General features: G+C 47.1%; 1 protein-coding gene across 2 annotated transcripts in view; it reads left to right on the forward strand.

Moving 5' to 3' along the window:
- REM2 (RRAD and GEM like GTPase 2) overlaps positions 1–14010 on the forward strand; it is a 191468-nt gene that overhangs the window by 135005 nt on the left and 42453 nt on the right. The gene's annotated exons all lie outside the window — the stretch shown is intronic.

A 14010-nucleotide genomic window follows, 5' to 3' on the forward strand; every position in this document is an offset into this window, starting at 1 on the left:
GGAACAGTTAACACATTTGTATGAGCCATATAAAATTTACCCTACCAATTCTAATGGATATGGGTAATTATTCTACCGCTCCCTACACATCCGTGCAAGTACCTATCTATTTCCTCAGTTTTTAATAAAATTATCCACTATTCCTTCAAAAATCCACATCTGATCTAATCCACACAAAAAGTACAATAACCGCAAAATCTGAGACTGAGATCTTCACACTGCATCGCCTGCCCATTTGTGACCTGGCTCATGTGTTCCTTTCAATGGTTACCCCAGACCTAATAGCACCTCCTATTGGGACACCATATTTTCTTCCCCTTCCCGCTGCCTCCCAAGTTAGCATGTCCATTTATTATGACCTCTCACCTTTATTTTTCCCCTCTGACTCCTTCTTTGATTTCTGTGCCAATCGTACTAGGCAGCTGTCTCCTGATGCAGGCCTAGCTAACAAGATCCCTCCCCTACTTACCCAGTCCTACGTACTAACATAGCCAGATGCACCATCGACTGGGCTGTCCCTTTCCTTGCTGTCCAGGTAAGTCTGCCCACTCCCCATTGAGTAAACCATCCTTCGTTATTGCATTCTTCGTTGCATGCCCCCTCCCACCCTCCCATCCTTCGTTGTTGCATGCCCCCTCCCTTCCACCCTCCCGTCCTTCATTGTTGCATGTACCCTCCCACCCTCCCGTCCTTCATTGTTGCATGTAACCTCCCGTCCTTCATCGTTGCATGCACCCTCCTGTCCGTCGTTGCATGCACCCTCCCGTCCGTCGTTGTTGCATGCACCCTCCCGTCCGTCGTTGCATGCACCCTCCCGTCCGTCGTTGCATGCACCCTCCCGTCCGTCGTTGTTGCATGCACCCTCCCGTCCGTCGTTGTTGCATGCACCCTCCCGACCATCGTTGTTGCATGCACCCTCCCGACCTTCGTTGTTGCTTGCACCCTCCAGGCCTTCGTTGTTGCATGCACCCTCCAGTCCTTCGTTGTTGCATGCACCCTCCAGTCCTTCGCTGTTGCATGCACCCTCCAGTCCTTCGTTGTTGCATGCACCCTCCAGTCCTTCGTTGTTGCATGCACCCTCCAGTCCTTCGTTGTTGCATGCACCCTCCAGTCCTTCGTTGTTGCATGCACCCTCCAGTCCTTCGTTGTTGCATGCACCCTCCCTTACTTTGTTTTTGTATGCCCCCTCCCACCCTCCCGTCCTTTGTTGTTGTATGCCCCCTCCCACCCTCCCGTCCTTTGTTGTTGCTGCCACCTCCCACCCTCCCGTCCTTTGTTGTTGCTTGCCCCCTCCCACCCTCCCGTCCTTCGTTTTTGCTTGCCCCCTCCCACCCTCCCGTCCTTCGTTTTTGCTTGCCCCCTCCCACCCTCCCGTCCTTGGTTGTTGCCTGCCCTCTCCCTTCCGACGTTGTTGCCTGCCCTCTCCCGTCCGTCGTTGTTGCTTGCCCCCTCCCGTCCTACGTTGTTGCCTGCCCCCTCCCGTCCTACGTTGTTGCCTGCCCCCTCCCGTCCTTCGTTGTTGCTTGCCCCCTCCCGTCCTTCGTTGTTGCTTGCCCCCCGTCCTTCGTTGTTGCTTGCATTCCCTGACACCCTCCTGTCCTCCGTTGTTGCTTGGCCCCTCCCACCCTCCTGTCCTCCGTTGTTGCTTGGCCCCTCCCACCCTCCTGTCCTCCGTTGTTGCTTGGCCCCTCCCACCCTCCTGTCCTCCGTTGTTGCTTGGCCCCTCCCACCCTCCCGTCCTCCGTTGTTGCTTGGCCCCTCCCACCCTCCCGTCCTCCGTTGTTGCTTGGCCCCTCCCACCCTCCCGTCCTCCGTTGTTGCTTGGCCCCTCCCACCCTCCCGTCCTCTGTTGTTGCTTGGCCCCTCCCACCCTCCCGTCCTCTGTTGTTGCTTGGCCCCTCCCACCCTCCCGTCCTCCGTTGTTGCTTGGCCCCTCCCACCCTCCCGTCCTTTGTTGTTGCTTGGCCCCTCCCACCCTCCCGTCCTTTGTTGTTGCTTGCCCCCTCCCACCCTCCCGTCCTTCGTTTTTGCTTGCCCCCTCCCACCCTCCCGTCCTTTGATGTTGCTTGCCCCCTCCCACCCTCCCGTCCTTTGATGTTGCTTGCCCCCTCCCACCCTCCCGTCCTTCGTTGTTGCCTGCCCCCTCCCACCCTCCCGTCCTTCGTTGTTGCCTGCCCTCTCCCTTCCGACGTTGTTGCCTGCCCTCTCCCGTCCTTCGTTGTTGCTTGCCCCCTCCCGTCCTACGTTGTTGCCTGCCCCCTCCCGTCCTACGTTGTTGCCTGCCCCCTCCCGTCCTTCGTTGTTGCTTGCCCCCTCCCGTCCTTCGTTGTTGCTTGCCCCCCGTCCTTCGTTGTTGCTTGCATTCCCTGACACCCTCCTGTCCTCCATTGTTGCTTGGCCCCTCCCACCCTCCTGTCCTCCGTTGTTGCTTGGCCCCTCCCACCCTCCCGTCCTCCGTTGTTGCTTGGCCCCTCCTACCCTCCCGTCCTCCGTTGTTGCTTGGCCCCTCCCACACTCCCGTCCTCCGTTGTTGCTTGGCCCCTCCCACCCTCCCATCCTCCGTTGTTGCTTAGCCCCTCCCACCCTCCCGTCCTCCGTTGTTGCTTGGCCCCTCCCACCCTCCCGTCCTCCGTTTTTGCTTGGCCCCTCCCACCCTCCCGTCCTCCGTTGTTGCTTAGCCCCTCCCACCCTCCCGTCCTCCGTTGTTGCTTGGCCCCTCCCACCCTCCCGTCCTCCGTTGTTGCTTGGCCCCTCCCACCCTCCCGTCCTCCGTTGTTGCTTGGCCCCTCCCACCCTCCCGTCCTCCGTTGTTGCTTGGCCCCTCCCACCCTCCCGTCCTCCGTTGTTGCTTGGCCCCTCCCACCCTCCCGTCCTCCGTTGTTGCTTGGCCCCTCCCGTCCTCCGTTGTTGCTTGCCCCCTCCCGTCTTCCGTTGTTGCTTGCCCCCTCCCGTCCTCCGTTGTTGCTTGCCCCTTCCCGTCCTCCGTTGTTGCTTGCCACCTCCCGCCCTCCCGTGCTTCGTTGTTGCATGCCCCCTCCCGCCCTCCCTTGCTTCGTTGTTGCATGCCCCCTCCCGCCCTCCCTTGCTTCGTTGTTGCATGCCCCCTCCCGCCCTCCCTTGCTTCGTTGTTGCATGCCCCCTCCCGCCCTCCCTTGCTTCGTTGTTGCATGCCCCCTCCCGCCCTCCTGTGCTTCGTTGTTGCATGCCCCCTCCCGCCCTCCCGTGCTTTGTTGTTGCATGCCCCCTCCCATGCTTCATTGTTGCATGCCCCCTCCCGCCCTCCCGTGCTTCGTTGTTGAATGCCCCCTCCCGCCCTCGCTTTGTTGTTGCATGCCCCCTCCCGCCCTCCCGTGCTTCGTTGTTGCATGCCCCCTCCCGCCCTCCCTTGCTTCGTTGTTGCATGCCCCCTCCCACCATCCCGTGCTTCGTTGGTGCATGCCCCCTCCCACCATCCCGTGCTTCGTTGTTTCATGCCCCCTCCCACCCTCCCGTGCTTCGTTGTTGCATGCCCCCTCCCACCCTCCTGTGCTTTTTTATTGCATGCCCCCTCCCTTCCGTCTGTTGTTGCTTGCCCCCTGCCACCCTCCCTTTGTTGCTTGCCCACTCTCACCCTCCCGTCCTTCTTGCCCCTCCCTTCCTTCGTTGTTGCTTGCCCCCTCCCTTCCTTCGTTGTTGCTTGCCCCCTCCCTTCCTTCGTTGTTGCTTGCCCCCTCCCGTCCTTCGTTGTTGCTTGCCCCCTCCCGTCCTTCGTTGTTGCTTGCCCCCTCCCGTCCTTCGTTGTTGCTTGCATTCCCTGACACCCTCCAGTCCTTCCTTGTTGCTTGCATGTGCACCATGGCTAAAAACATTGACAATCTATAGTTTGCATAGATCAGACCAATGGCAAAGCAAACAGCTTTGTTTTGCTTGCGAGGATTGATGTTCCTGCATTAGCGCACCAACCATAAAAAACAAAATATGCCTAATAGGAACCCAAGATGCACTACAGAAACATTTTTGTGTTGTGGCTGCAAAGAAACACACCTGAAACCTCCATCTCCAAATAGTGCCATCTGAAACTTTGTGCACCCTATAATAATAATCCATCCCAGTACCTGCCAATAAGTATGCCATTTGAAATCGATGCAATGGTACACGGTTGCTCCAGACATTGGTTACAGACCGTGCTTAAAGTGTTGTAGGGGGCAGATTATAAATGTATAATACTGGGCAGGCATATAATAACGTCATGTTAATTATCTGCTTAGAGTTTTAGGATAGTATGTGCCAGATAATCTCAAAATAATCCCCGATAATTAAGATACATAAATCTCTAATCTGTTTTAGTAAATTTTGCTAGTTCAACCTTTTGGTTTTATCCACGTGGTGTCCGGTACAATTGTCCGTCTGCATTGGGCCGCACTGTGAATAAAGTTTTGCTTCACTTGCTATAAATCTCTGCAATTGCTTTTGTCCTCCTCTGGTCTTGATTGTACAGAGTCATGCATAGTTCTGCTCTTGGTTATAGTCACGCATTACTCTGCGTTATAGAGAACCCAGAGGTTCTCTGATGAGTGTACAGAGTTACGCATTTCTCTGGTCTTGAAAAAAGAAAGGCACACTAACGGTCTGTTTCGAAAACTCAAAACACTAAGCTATGCTCACATAGGCCAAGATTTTCGAGTACCTTAATTTTTGCGAATCGTAAGATTTACCCGGAGCCCGGCTTTTAATATGATCTCGGAGCGCTGAACTGCTAGCGCCTAGGCTCGCTCAGAACTCGCCCGAGCACGCTCTTGGTGAACCTCTGGTTCACTCAGCAGACCCCCCCAGAATATTGCGGCACATATATATTGAAATTTAGTGGCATTTTTGCGGGACTTTATTTTACTCATAATCTTTCATTTTCAGCCTGGATTCAATGGAAACTGTTTTAGCAGAGTATTCCACTTTGAAATAGGCATGTTTAAAGTGTCTGCAGCTCTACGGAAGCACAGCTCCAGTCCTTAGCTCGTAGGACGGAGCTGTATTTCTAAATGGAATTTTTTAAGTTGACCTCTTTGAGTGAAGTCTAGATTCCATGAGTTCATCCAATGCAGTCTAGGACAAGCTATTGAAGCCCCAACCGATGCTGTGGCTGCCCACAAGCTATCAAATGTGATATCCGAGATTAATTTGAATACTAGTTTCATGTTTGCTAGAATATTGGTGGGGGGTCTTCATTTTTCTATATGCATTCATATATGTATTGAAAGTGTTTAAGTAACACTTGGGTGTGGCATATGCTTCACTGAAAAATTAGAAGCAACATCAGATCTATTAAGCGAAGCCTCCACCCCATCTGGCAGGCTCAAATCCCAGAGTGACTCCAAGAGCTAGTTGGCTAGCCTGCTGATCTGAAGGCTCAGGGACATAAAAGGATTCCAACAACCTTGCACCCGCAGCTTTACTCTGCCATCTGGGAGTCTACCCTGCCAAGTGGTGTCACCCCAATCCTGGACCCTTGGAATTGGCTGAGGCTGCTCGGTAGCAGAACTGATGCAACTCCTCTTCTGATCGGCGATTCTCAGAGCAGGACCAACACATTTTCTCTGCTGCGTGGCAAATGTGCAAATAGAACCTATGCATCGCTGCTGCTGTGTGGACTGAAATCATCGCAAAGACCAGCACCACAGCTTTGCAGTTGTCGGAATCAAGGCATCTCCGACATATGTTGTACATCTACAACCAATCCTTGCATCTATCATTGTCAGCCTCGATGACACAGCCAGGCAACTTCTCAAAACTGATGCATTGCCAGCTCCACACCGGATCTCTGATGCCAGAATTTCGTATCCCAAGATCCGTTGTCAGGATCTTCGATTACAATGCAACAGGACTTCACACCGCAGCCTCTTTCCGTCTCGTAACCATTAAATCGCTTCGGCTGAGCGGCTCATTTTTGACGCAGATCCATGGAATGCTCCACAGCAGGATTTAAAGATCTTTGTTCAGTAAATCTAACTGAGTCAGTGTAGCATGCCTGCGCTCCATCACGGTCAGTCTGAACTTACGACTTTGACCCATTCTGGAGGGACCAGATATGCCCAGTTGCTGCTTTGTGCTTTTCTGTGATATTTTTGCTAAAAACCTGGAAATTCGATATCTTCAGTTATACTAATTAGATTTTTGTCATTTTGGTCTTGTTTTATTTATTGAACATTACCCTATTTTCCTAAACCAGGTATGGGTTCCTTTTGAGGTGGGTTTTCACTGATTTACAGTTTGAAGTGTTGCACAAATACTTTACACATGACACTAAGTTAAGCCAAACTAACTCTGTGTCAAGCTACCAGGGGGTGACGTACAGCTTAATTTGAAGTTTGCTTGTACCTTATCTTGACAATGATTATAGTTACTGTTTGACCAGGGCTTACACACCAGTTAACCAACTACCCAATTTCTTACAATTGTGCACTTGCATTTTAAAACCTGCACCTGAAAAATGCTTCGATAACATTCAAAACAGACTCCCAAGATCAAAAATATATGCATGGGGGCGCAGCCTCTCTGCTGCACTAGCACAGTATATTTTATGTTCGCAAGACAGGAGTAAGGAGAATTAAGCAGTGGTCCTGTGGACAGGAAGCCATTGGCGGTTGACGGACACCCTCATCTCAGAAAAGCTTTGTTAGTCACTTCCAAGCCTCGTTCACGACCTACTGTAACTAAGCACTCCCATATGACTGTGATGCGAGGTTTGGAGTCAGTTTTGAGAGGCTTCTCCGTGTGCAGTCTGGATGTCAATTCATAACAATGAGAGTGGTAGTGCGGGGAATGAGATTTTGGTATCAATTTATGATCGAATTAATAATTTATCTCATTCGTTAATTTTGGACCGCTAGTATCTGTCGTTGAGTAAAAGACAACTCCCACATAGGTTAGTTAAACCCCATTAAATGACGCCACTCTGAAGAACCACTTACAACTGATAAAGTTTTAAGGTTTTTATATAAAGTCAAATTTGAATGCGAATACAATCTTCTCAAGATAAACCTCAAGTATACAAAATACAAAATCAGTTCCTTAATCAGCAATTTAAAGCTTCGATGTGAAGTGGTTCCTTTGCGTCGTCTATCGAAAGAGAAAATAATCAAGTTAAATCTGTCCCTACTCTATACTAGGTGACATCCCTATTTCGCAAGTTCCTTGGTACCCTAAAAAGGTGTCAGCAGTTTGACTCCCAAAGGAGTTCAAACTCTCTTAGCCTCTAAAGGTAACTTAAGTTTAAGAAGCAGTACCCTCTCTGCCTACTCATCCGTTCTTCTAAGGGTCCTCAGCCTACTGCTCCCTTGCGCTCTGATCTCTCTCAGCGCATCTGCTCAAGGCATCTACCCTTGCCTTTGCTCTGAGCAATTCGCCTCACTGTTCCTAACCTCCAATTGCCAATTGCTACCTCCACCCCGGGGTGCTGTCCCTAAAATACACAATCACAGTGTGGGTAGAACGCCCCTTGACGCCCACCTCGGACTTTCCCCGATGATGTCAGTTTCTGGCTCTTTCCATTGCTTCATCTCTTTGCGTCGTCCGTTAGGTTGACCCTTCTCCTTAGATGTCATCTTCATCTTCTTGAGCAATTTTTTAGTTGACACTTTCATCCAAAGTCAAATAACCTTAAACAAGACTTTAACATTATAACGGTGGTTTTTGACCCTTCTAGGTCCTGTGAATGGTCATTCAAAACAAGGCTCAAATTCCAATCGCCTCCTCTCCTGTTTAGGCAATAAACTTCGTTCGACATTTGTCACCTTAAATCTAACAAATGCTAGACTCTTCGGCTCGCACCTTCAAGTGAAGACTATTCACGACTCCTGCGAGTCCACTAAATTACATACATTGGACTATACTCCTGCGAACCCTTGGTCATTCAGGTTATAATCACAAATGACCTAAACTTCTTCTAGCATTCCTATAACTTCTTCTACACAGTATAACCTTTAGCATACATTTATATATAACCGCATTTAGCAAATACTTTGCTCATGTGTGAATACATCTTAGCTAAAATACAAATTCGTAGAGTATAAACCTTAATACATAGAATATAAAGTTCACACCGAATATAATCTCATAATGAGAATATAAACCCTATACATGGAACATAACTTTATATTCTCATTAGTTACATCGTTATGTGTATGCTCTCTACACGTTTCTCCATGTTACATTTCTCGCCGTTTCTACTTTTAAAACTACACGTACATGAATTCTACTCTGCACGTTCTACTGTTCGTAGGCATTTCTACATTAGCCCACTCCGTATACGAGCCTTCTAAATCTAATGCATGTTTAACGTGTAAATACATTTACGTTTCCTATACCATAATATCACTTTAATTGATTTTATGCTATAGTCATCAACTTCACATTACGATATATATTTCATTCCTACGTTTATAACATATACGTCTAAATATGGCTACGATATACTTTATATTCAAATTGCGCTCTCTCAGTCCCCCCCTTTGATGACTTTTAGGAGTCATCACTAAAAGCAATTTGAATACAACCCTTTATACAGAACTAGTTACTTCATTTCCTCTTTTCATCATTTCAAGAGCTCTCAAGTTTTTATACTGTTGATCTTGTAAAGCAGCCAATCTCCTTTCTTGCTCTCTCATAGATCTTTGTAACCGGTTCGTCTTATACCATTTATATAGTTTCACAAACCCTATCAATGTGATTATACAAATTAATACTATTAATACAGGTTTTAATATGTACCATATAATACCTTTGCCAAGGTTAGAAAACCAACTCCCAACCTTTCCTACTCCTTTACCTACTTTTTCCCAAACATTTATTTTTGTCAAATCTTCGATTTCTTGATGAATCTGTGTAATGTTTCTTATAACCTTCTCAAGTGGTTTTGAATTATCAGGAATATAAGTGCAACATTCCTGAACCTTCAAAGATTTACAAACTCTGCCTTCTTTTGCTAATATTACATCAAGAGCAAGTCGATTCTGAAGAACCATTGCTCTGATCGATTGCATCTCACCTTCTATTAGCATTAATGACCTTGCAGTACTCGCAGATAATCTATCTACGACTGTAGCTAGTCTCCTGATCTTAACATCGTTAAGTATTAAACCTAACATAGGAAACATCGCTCCAAATACGTCTCCTACTATTTCTGCATCTCCTATTTCCCTTTTCGTCCTTGTCGAAGCCTTTCTTTCTATAACCGCTAAATCCTTTGCATGATATATTTTGGGGAAGACAATTGCCAAGTAACACGAACCATACCAATTATCAGGTAGTTTTACATAGGCATTTCTCCCACATACAAAATATACATTAGGAATCACTTGCATTTCCCTCATGAAATCTTTCGTATAATACTCTAGTCTAAAAGCATGTTCGCAATTTACTTCACCTACAAATACACTCTCATAATATGTCTTGCTTTGAGTTAAACATAACTTTCCTTTCTGCGTTCTATCCAATGCTATTGGACCATTGCTACCTTTCTTTTTATGTGCCTTCTCTTCTTCTGTCCAATCAGTTTTCCACTGTCCTGACATTTTTAGAATCCTTTGCCTTCTGTATCGATCATCTACTTGTCCTATGAACCTTTTCTCAATCTCTGACACTTTGCAAGTCAGATTATTTCTGCGTGCGTATGATGTATCTAATGTATCCCAAGGAAGGAAGAACTTTGCTAGTCTATCCTCCTTTTTGTAATAGTCCCACTTATTCATTTGCTTATAATTCGAAACTTCAGGCAGTACCGAATCATAATTTGAAAAGTAGTACTCAAATCCTTCTCTACCATAAAATATACTAAGCAGTAAACTACATGTTATCCCATAAGTCAATGGGAGATGATGATATCTAACGCCTTCATCTACAGAAGCCGGCAATTGCATACATACATAGCAATCTTTGGCCTCCATGGCATCGATATATTCGTACAATAATTTGGCATATGCTTTTGACCTAAAGTTTCCCTGTGACTCGTCTACGTGCAATCTACGAGTTTCATCTGCTAGTAACGCTTTTTCACGTATGACATTGCTCTCCTCCTTCTTTCCCACAAGAGCAGGTTTCAAAGTCGTTACAATGTTTACATTTGCTATTTCTTTATCGGTTTCATGTCCTACTATGTATGATATTGTCACTACTGTAATTATGAGAAATATCACTACTGCTATAAGTGTACCTACTATACATCTAGCTTTTCTGTTTGGGTTGCCGTTCTCCATGTTGTCAAAACAGCGCAACTCTTTCTCTTGCGAAAAGTTTTTCAGTTCAGTCCTTTGTTTGACTTGCTTTCTTAAATCGACAAAAGTCTCTTTTCCGCAACAATGTCTTTTTATTTTTAACAACAGACAACCCTAACCCTTCTCCGTCCTCTAAATGTAATCCCTAATTTTATTCTTCTTTCCACTCGGCGCTAGGTTATCTTCTTCTTTATAACTTATATACAAAAGTCTTTATGTATCAACAATTATTCTTGCACCTGCAGCTCTTGCAACTAGTTCCAACAATTCAAAACGAATGACTTTGTCTTCTTCCTCGGAGATCTGATGACCAAATGTTGGAAATTGTAATCTGTTCAACACTAAATCTTTAATCCGACTCAAGTATGGGGGTATGGGAAGTGTGAAAGTCAGTAACCCCTCAGTCTCGAGTCCAGGCGTCAACATCCATATCTCCACTGCCACAAATGGATCGAGATCGATTACTTTCACGCTCTTCACTCTCCCAGATTTCTGTCCCCAAGACATCTGCTAGATAAGTCCACTCTGGGGTGGCGTACCTTCCGCAGGGCACACGTACCCTCCTCGACCTTCGTGGACTCTCAGTTCCTGAGTCAGTCGTTTCTTCCTCCTGATCCGATTCTTCAGCGATCGGGACAAGAGTTCTTTCTTGCTTTTCTTCCGAGCTTGGCCTTTTCTTTCTCTCCGGCCAACTGGCTTTGTCACTCCTTGTTTTTCTGCTCCTTGTTCTTGGACCAGTCTCTTGGTCACTCTCAGCTTGTTCAGTTTCCGATTCAGTCTCCCAGTTACTGTCTTCTCCTGAGACAACTTCGGTCTCGCTAGTGTTCTGACCTTCGTCGATCTGTTCTGTCACAGTTTCAGCCTCTTCGATCACCTCTGCAGCTTGGCTTTCCCCCTCTATGGCTTCTCCACTTTCCGCTGAATTTTCATCCGAGAGAGGAGCTGTTTCTTCTAGAGGTGTTGGCACTCTTCGAGTGTGTGAAGCATGTATCCAGTTTGGCAGGCCTCCACACTTCACCGCTGTATTTGTGACAAGTATGACTTGAAACGGTCCTCTCCAGCGCACGTCTAAGCAGTTCTTCCTGACATGCTTTTTCACCAGGACCCAGTCTCCAGGACTCAGGTCATGGCACAAGTCTTGTGCTGATGGAACCTCCGCAGCCTGGACCTGGAGGGACACAGAATTAATGGCATCAGATAGTCCCTTGCAGTAGTCCAAGATCAAGTCGTCTGTGATGTTCACTAGCGCTGCAGTCGGAACCGATGGCAATCTCATAGCTCTCCCCATTAGCACTTCATGTGGAGAGAGGCCTGTTTTCCTATCAGGTGTGCTACGTATGCTCATAAGAACCGCTGGAAGTGCGTCTGGCCGACTCAGGGATGTCGATGAACAAACTTTAGCCAATCTGGACTTGATTGTACTGTTGATCTGCTCTACAATCCCTGAAGCTTCTGGTCGATAGCTGCAGTGTAACTTCTGATCAATATTCAAAGCTGAGCACAACATCTTCACTATTTCGCTATTGAAATGAGTTCCTCTGTCCGATTCCAAAGAGGATGGCACCCCAAATCTCGGTATCAACTCTCTAAGTAACAGTTTTGCTACTGTAAGTGTATCGCACCTACGTGTAGGGTAAGCCTCAACCCATCTAGAAAATATGCAGACAATCACTAAAACGTATCTGAGTCTGTTACATGGAGGCATTTCTATAAAATCAAGCTGCATTCTATTGAAAGGCCCCCCAGACCTTCCTATGTGACTCAAAGTAACTGGTGTTTTCTTTCCCACGTTTAGTTGCTGACAGATCGCACATCGCTGACATACTGCTTCTGCCGCTACTCTAAACTTAGGATTGAACCATGTTTGTCTGAATACTCTCATCATGGCATCTCTTCCTATGTGTGCTGATCCATGCAATTTCCTTGCCATTGGACTAACAAGTTCATTTGGTAAAACTGCTCTCCCATCGGCAGAAACCCAAAAATTCATCTCGCTTTTCTCACAACCCGCTGTTTCCCAGCCCTTTTTCTCATCATCTGGTGCATTCTCTTGGACACTCCTTAACTCATCCCACGTATCTACCGTGTCTAATAACATCGTCAATTCAGTTCTTTCTTGAATTCCCCCCACTTTCACATCAGTGTGAGAATATCCCTGTTCAGCACAATAACGTGCTACTTCGTCGGCATAGCGGTTGCCTTGCGACACAAAGTCTACATTTTTAGTGTGCGCGGCACATTTGACAACGGCTATGGCTGACGGACCTTGCAATGCTTCTAACAAAAGTCTCACGAATTCTCCATTCCTAATGGGAGAACCCGAGGAGGTCATGTAACCTCTTTGAGACCATAACTGCCCATAATCGTGAACTACCCCGAAACCATACTGGCTATCGGTGTATATGGTGACTCGAAGTTTGTCGCCTGCTAAGCAAGCACGAGTCAAAGCAACAATTTCAGCTACCTGTGCGGAGTGTACTCCTTCCAGGCAAGCGGCTTCTACAACTCTGGTGATTGTGCAAACTGCATAAGCTGCTCTCAGCTGACCGATATCGTCTCTTACGCATGAACCATCAACAAAGAAAATTTCATCAGGGTCAGTCAATGGCTCATCTACGATATCGGGTCTCGGTTTGGTGCATAGTTCAGTCACATCGAGGCAGTCATGATCTGTACAAATCTCGTCATCCACCTCATTTGGAAGTGGCATCAAAGTAGCAGGATTCAAGACGGAGCATCTTTTCAGGGTCACATTCTCGGCAGCCAGTATGACTTGCTCGTAGCGTGTGAGCCTGCTATTCGTCAGATGCTGAGTCTTAGTCCTGGTCATTAACAATTCCACAGAATGCGGTACATACACCACTAACTGATGTCCCATCACCACGCTTTCTGATCTCTCAATGCTGACACCCGTTGCAGCTACGGATTTGAGACATCCGGGCAACGCTGCGGCTACTGGATCTAATGTAGCCGAAAAATACGCCACTGGCCTACGCGCATCTCCGTGGATCTGAGCTAAAACCGCTAAAGCGCATCCCTCTCTTTCGCAGCAGTAAAGCAAAAATGGTTTTGTATAGTCAGGCATTCCTAAAGCCGGGGCGCGACATAAGTCCTCCCTCAGCTGCAAAAACGCCATCAAACAATCTTTGTCCCATGGTACCGGATCACTCACTCCTTTGTGCGTCAGTTGTAATAACGGTTTTGCCTTCAGTGAGAAGTTGGCTATCCACTGTCGACAATAACCGACCATGCCTAGAAACATCCTGACCTCTCTTTGTGTGGTAGGCGCGTTCATTTTCATAATCGCCTCTATTCTGTCTGGAAACACCTTCCGTTTCCCCTTTTCAATCCTGTGGCCCAAGTATTGCACTTCAGTCTGACAATATTGCAATTTACTTGGAGACACCTTGTGCCCGTTCTCGGCCAAGTGATTTAACAAGGTTATGGTGTCTACTCTGCAAGCTTCTTCTGTTTCTGACGCAACTAGGAGGTCGTCTATGTACTGGACTAGAACTGAGTTCTTGGGCAGCACTAGACTTTCAAGATTTCTCTTTAAAAGCTGGTTAAAGATCGATGGGCTCTCTGTATACCCCTGAGGGATACGACACCATGTTAAAACGCGATCTTCCAGCTTAAAAGCGAAAAGATACTGGCTCTCTTCATCTAAAGGAATCGAAAAGAAAGCCTGGCACAAATCTATCACGGTGAACCATTCAGCTTGGAACGGTATCTGAAATAATATCACTGATGGATTCGGTACCACTGG

This window comes from Lissotriton vulgaris, chromosome 5, assembly GCF_964263255.1.
Source record: "Lissotriton vulgaris chromosome 5, aLisVul1.2, whole genome shotgun sequence".
Lineage (NCBI taxonomy): Eukaryota > Metazoa > Chordata > Amphibia > Caudata > Salamandridae > Lissotriton > Lissotriton vulgaris.